Here is a 6,139-nt window from a genome sequence, read left to right as displayed (position 1 = left end):
GCTTCCTGGGTTCCTGAGGTCAGGCATTCTGATTGTAGTGAAACTGCTGAGTTATTTTGAAAACCACTTTTTTTTTTTAACACTTTATTATATGTGTATGAGTGTATTGCCTGCATGTATGTGAGTGCACCCGTGGCAATGCTTCGGAGGTCGTAAAAGGGCTTCTAGATTCCCCTGGAATTGGAGTTAAGGATGGTTTGAAGCCTCCATGTGGGTGCTGGGAATCGAACCGGGGTCCTCTGTAAGAGCAGTCAGTGCTCTTAACCCCTGAGCCATCTCTCCAGCCCCTTGAGAGCCACTATTAATGGTCCTTTACCCTTCATTTAAAGGAAAAAATGCTTCACCAATATAGAAGGTGATGTGAGTTCCATTACTGAGGATATGACCTAAACTAGATAGGATGTCAGATCCCACACCTTTCTTTGGAGGAATCTGGGGCAGGAACCTCACCCTGGATGGCAGGTGTGCTCCCACAGTACTTTGCTTTTTTTCCCCCTTGAGTAGCACAGAGAAAGAAGATATGCAGGGGACATGCCAGCTTCTTAGAGGGCAGCTGTGCAGAGGAAGTCTTGACTTCCTTCACAATCAAAATCAAGAATCCCAGATATTCTCATTTTCAAATCTGGTCTGAGATTAAACAGATCTCAAATCTTTCCCAGAACATTCCTTCAAATGCTTGTCATCACTGCCCTCCCCCCCCGCCCCCGGTCTCCTCCTCCATTCTTTCTTCTACACTGTGGGAAATTCCTGTATCATCCTTTTCCTGCTGAGTGCTCTACAAAGATAAGAGATGGACAATTTAAAAGGGCAGTGACCCTTTGAGCTGCAGTGATCTGGGGACTGTGAGAAGAGCAACTCCAGCAAAGCCATCTTAAAGTGTGAGCCTCTCTCTAGCTCACTCGTGCTCAGAGGCAGGTCAATTTATAGAGGGCTGAAAATTTGCCTGAACAGAGCTTCAGCTCCAGTAATGAACTATGCATGACACATAGTCTTGGACTTGTATATATTTTAAGATACTGTAAACTATAATTATTGGTACCTTGACATGTTTTATAGTTTTATATGCTCCCAAGGAGCAAGAAATCTCTTCTCCACAATGTGCCAAATTATTGTAATGGCGCAGCCCCATAAAATATGAAGTATTGTTTTTGTCATGATGATGATAGCATTATGTCACTAGATTTCTGCTGGCCCATACTGGATTTATCTTTGCTCCTTTCTAGGCTTTCTCTGACTCATAAACCTTTGGAACTGGACCTCACCCCTAGCATCTGATATGGAAGTTTTAGAGACTGGAAAACTGGTGCATTTTAGAATTTGAGAGCTGGAGTGTAAAAGTCAGGAGAGATGGCTCAGCGGTTAAGAGCACTGACTGCTCTTGCTGAGGAACCGGGTTCGACTCCCAGCACCCATATGGCGGTTATGAACCATCCTTAACTCCAGTTCCAGGGGGATCTGAAGCCCTCTTCTGACCTCCGCAGCATTGCACAACACAGGTGCACTCACATACATGCAGGCAATACACTCATACACATAAAATAAAAATAATAAATAAAATTTTTTAAAAAAAGATTTATTGAGTAGGAAATCTTTTTCTTTTCATTTGTATTCATTTTTATATTTTTAAATATTTAAAAATGTACTTTTATTATTATTATTATTATTTTTTTGGTGTTTTTCTGAGACAGGGTCTCTCTGTAGCCCCAGCTGGCCTAGAACTCGCTATGTAGACCAGGCTGGCCTTGAACTCACAGAAATCCATCTGCCTCTGCCTCCCAAGTGCTGGAACTAAAGGTATGTGCCACCACACCCGGCTTATTATTATTTTTTAATGTGTCTGTTTTGCCTGCTGTGTATGTAAGTGTACCACCCCTGTGGAGGCAGAAGAGGGTGTCAGATTCCCTGGAACTGAAATTATGGACAATTGTTAGCCACCATGTGAGTACTGGGAACTAGAACCCTGGTCCTCTGCAAGAGCAACTACTGATCTTAACCAGCCCCTGTATTTGATTTTTTTTTTCAGCTGTATATACTGATTAATTTTGTTTTCTTCTAAAACATCAACAGAGAATTAAGGAGATGGCCCCATTGGTAAAGTATTGCACAAGCATGAGGACCCAAGTTCAGAGCCTCAGCTCCCAGGTAAAAATTTGTGGCATGCATCTGTGATCCCAGCACTGGGAGGCAGAGACAGATGGATTGCTAGAGTTCATCAACTGGCCAGCCTAGCCAAATCCAAGAGCTCCAGGTTCAGTGAGAGACCTGTCTCACAAATTAAGGCAGAGAGGCTGGAAAGATTATTCAGTCCTTAAGAGCTCTTGCTGTTCCTCTAGAGGACCCAAGGTTTCCAGCATCCTTGATGAGCAGCTTACAACTGCCTGTAACTCCAGCTTCAGGGGATCTGATGCCATCTTCTGGCCTCCAAGGGCACACCCACATAACCATACACATAACATAGACACATATGCATAAATTTTTTTTGGTTGGTGGACTGCTTTTGCTATTGGAAAAATAAAGTTGTTCATAAATAGCAATATGTTTTAATTTTATAAAAGGTGGAGAAGTGATTAAGGAAGATACTCAATGTGCACCCACATACATGTGTGCATGCACATGAACAAGTTCATATGTGTATAACACACATACACAAAAACTAATAATTAGGAAATAGGGATTGCTCATTTATTTTTAATATATTTTTGTTAATTCTTTGAGAATTTCATACAATGTATTTTAATCATATTTACCTCCTATTTCACCCCTTAACACCTTTCAGATCCACTCTCCACCTCATCTCAACTTCATGTCTTTTTTTTTTTTTAATAACCCATTGAGTTCAATTAGTGCTGCCCACATACTTATGGGTGTGGGGCCATCTACTGGAGCATGGTTGACCTATCAGGAGCCATAACCCTAAAGAAAACTGATTCTCCCAGAGAAGCCATCAAATGTCAGTATCTCCTCAGTTAGAGGCAGAAACTCATGAGCCCCTCCTGCCTTGTTCATTTAATTTTTACAAGTTAACAAACCCCTGGTTTAGTGTTATATAGTCTCAGTAAATGGGAGCTCAAGAAATATCATTAGATGAATTTAAATATTATTGTAGGAATTTCTTCTTTATTTAAAAAAAAATGTATCTCTTGGCTGGGTTATGGTGGTGCATAACTTTAATACTAGCACTCAGAAGGCAGAGGCAGGAGCATCTCTGAGTTTGAGGTCAGCTTGGGCTCCATAACAAGTTCAAGGCCAACCCAACCAGGTCTGCATAATGAGAGTTGTCTAAAAAAAAAAAAAAAAAAAAAAAACCCAAACCTAAACCCAAAAAACTAGCCAGGTGTGGTGGTGCACATCTTTAATCTCAGTACATAGGAGACAGAGGCAGACAGATCTCTGTGAGATCAAGGCCAGCCTAGTCTACATAGCAAGTTACAGGCCAGCTGGGACAACAGGGAGACCCTGTCTCAAAAAGGTAAAAAACAAACACCCCCCAAAATCCTAAAAATTAAATAGATAACTAAGAGTGAAGTTTTTAAGAAACCTCTAAACTATTCTCCAAAGTTTGAATTCTCATGTTTCCATTAACAGAGGAGTATTCTGGGCTCTTTTTGCATTTTAGCCATTCCAATAGATGTGGAGTTTTCTTGTGTTTTTTTAAAAAAATATTTCATTTAGGGATTGGAGAGATGATGGCTCAGCAGTTAAGAGCATTGGCTGCTCTTGCAGAGGACCCTGGTTCAGTTCCCAATACCCACATGGCAGTGAACAATTATCTGTACCTCCATTTCCGGGGGATCCAACTCCCTCTTCTGGTTTCTGAGGTCATTGCGTGACACAGGTACATGCAGGCAAAACACTCATACACATAAAATAAAAAGAAATTTAAGGCCAGGCGTGGTGGCGAAGGCCTTTAATCTCAGAGGCAAGTGGATCTCTGTGAGTTCAAGGCCAGCCTAGTCTACATAGTGAGTTCCAGGCTAGCTGGGGCTATAGGGAGACCCTGTCTCAAAAAGACCAAAAAAAAAAAAAATCCACCAAATTTAAAAGATTTTTTAAAAATCATTTTTATTTTATGTGTATGAGTATTTTGCCTATATGCATGTCTAGTACCGTTGGAGGCCAGAAAAAGGCAATGGGATCAATGGGATCCCTAGAACTGGAGTTAATGATGGGTGTAAGCTGCAGTGCATGCTAGGAACTGAATCCTAGTCCTCTACAGCAAGTGCTCTTAACCACTGAGCCATCATCTCCCAAGCCCATTGTGATTTTAATCTGTATTTCATTACTGACTAATGACATTCAGAATATTTTTGTCATATTGGGGTTACAGATATGCATAGTTAAGCCTGGATTTTTTTTTAAAAAATTATTTATTTATTTATTTTTATCTGTATGAGTGTATTGCCTGCATGTAGGTAGGTGCACCCATGTTGTGCAATGCCCAAGGAAGTCAGAAGAGGGCATCAGATCCCCTGGAACTGAAGTTACAGACAGTTGTTAGCTGCCATGTGGGTGCTGGGAATCAAACTCAGGTCCTCTGCAAGAGCAGTCAGAGCTCTTAACCGCTGAGCCATCTCTCCAAACCCATGCCTGGATTTTTAGGTGGCTGCTTGGGATTTGAACTCAGGTACTCATGCTTGCTCTGCAAGTGCTCACCCACTGAGCTATCTCCTCAGCCTGGTGTCCAATCTTCTGATATTGTGATCATTGTGATACAACATTATAATGTACAAATGTGCTAGATCACATCATATTCCTAGCTATCCTGGAATGTATGTAGCCCTTAGGCCACAGGTTGGACACACCTGCTAAGTCCTTTTCGTGTCTATAACTTGCAACTATTTTATCCTTCTCTCTGTAGTTTGCCTTTTAATTTTCTTTTACTTTTTAAATTTTATGTGTATGAGTGTATTGCCTGCATGTGTCTAGATGCACCCATGTCATACAGTGCCCCTGGAGTCAGAAAAGGATGTTGTATTCTCCTGGAACTGGAGATATAGACAGTTGTTAGCCGCAATGTGGATGCTGGGAATTGAACCCTGGTTGTCTGCAAGAGCAGCTGAGCCATCTCTCTAGCCCTGCCTTTTAATTTTGAGGAACAAATTGAGTTGTTTGCTCCTCTGGGAATACTGACACACATCTGTAATCTCAGCATTCAGAAGAACAAGGCAGGAGGATCAAGAGTTCAAGGCTAGAAATACCCTGTCTTGAAGAAAAAAAGTTTTAAATTTTGATGAAGTCCAATTTATTGATCAGTTTCTTTGATCATGCTTTTATTGGGTTGTACCTAAGAAACTTGGCCAATAGAGAAATTTTCTCCTATATTTTGATTAACTTCTTTTAAACTTTGAATCTTTAAAAATGCTCCTTGTCAGCTGGGAGTAGTGGCGCACGGCTTTAATCTCAGCAGGCAGAGGCAGGTGGATCTCTCTGAGTTTGATTCCAGCCTGGTCTATATAGCAAGTGCTAGGCCAGCTGGGGCACAAGGGAGACCCTGTCTCAAAAAGACAAAAAAAAAAAAAAAAAAAAAAAGGGCTCCTGTGTGACTGGAGAGATGGTTTCAGTGGTCAGGAGAATTTGCTGCTCTTATTGAAGATGGAAGCTCAGTTCCCAGCACCGAAATCAGATAGCTCACAACGTCTGTGACTCCAGTTCCAGGGGATCCAACACTCTCTTCTGACCTTTGTCAATACCACACACATGTGGTACACACACACATGCAGGCAGAACATTCATATACATAGAATAGAAATAAATACACACACACATACACACACACATACACACACACACACACACACACACACACACACACGCACACGGAACAAAGAGCCTGGTGTGGTAGTGCATACCTTTAATCCCGGTACTCAGGAGGCAGGAGCAAGTAGATCTCTCTGAGTTGGAGGCTAGCCTAGTTTACACAGTGGAGTTCCAGGGCAGCCAGGGTCTACAGAGAGAACCTGTCTCAAAAAAAACTTAAAAAAGAAATAATAAGCCAGGTGTGGTAGCACATGCCTTTAATCCCAGCACTTGGGAGGCAAAGGCAGAGGCGGATCTCTGTGAGTTCAAGGTCAGCATGGTTGACATAGTGAGTTCCAGGACAGCTGGGGCTACAGGGAGACCCTGTCTCAAAAAGACAAAA

The sequence above is a fragment of the Nannospalax galili genome, unplaced genomic scaffold (assembly GCF_000622305.1).
Source record: "Nannospalax galili isolate Female #2095 unplaced genomic scaffold, S.galili_v1.0 scaffold54, whole genome shotgun sequence".
Lineage (NCBI taxonomy): Eukaryota > Metazoa > Chordata > Mammalia > Rodentia > Spalacidae > Nannospalax > Nannospalax galili.
This window is presented reverse-complemented; position numbering follows the sequence as displayed.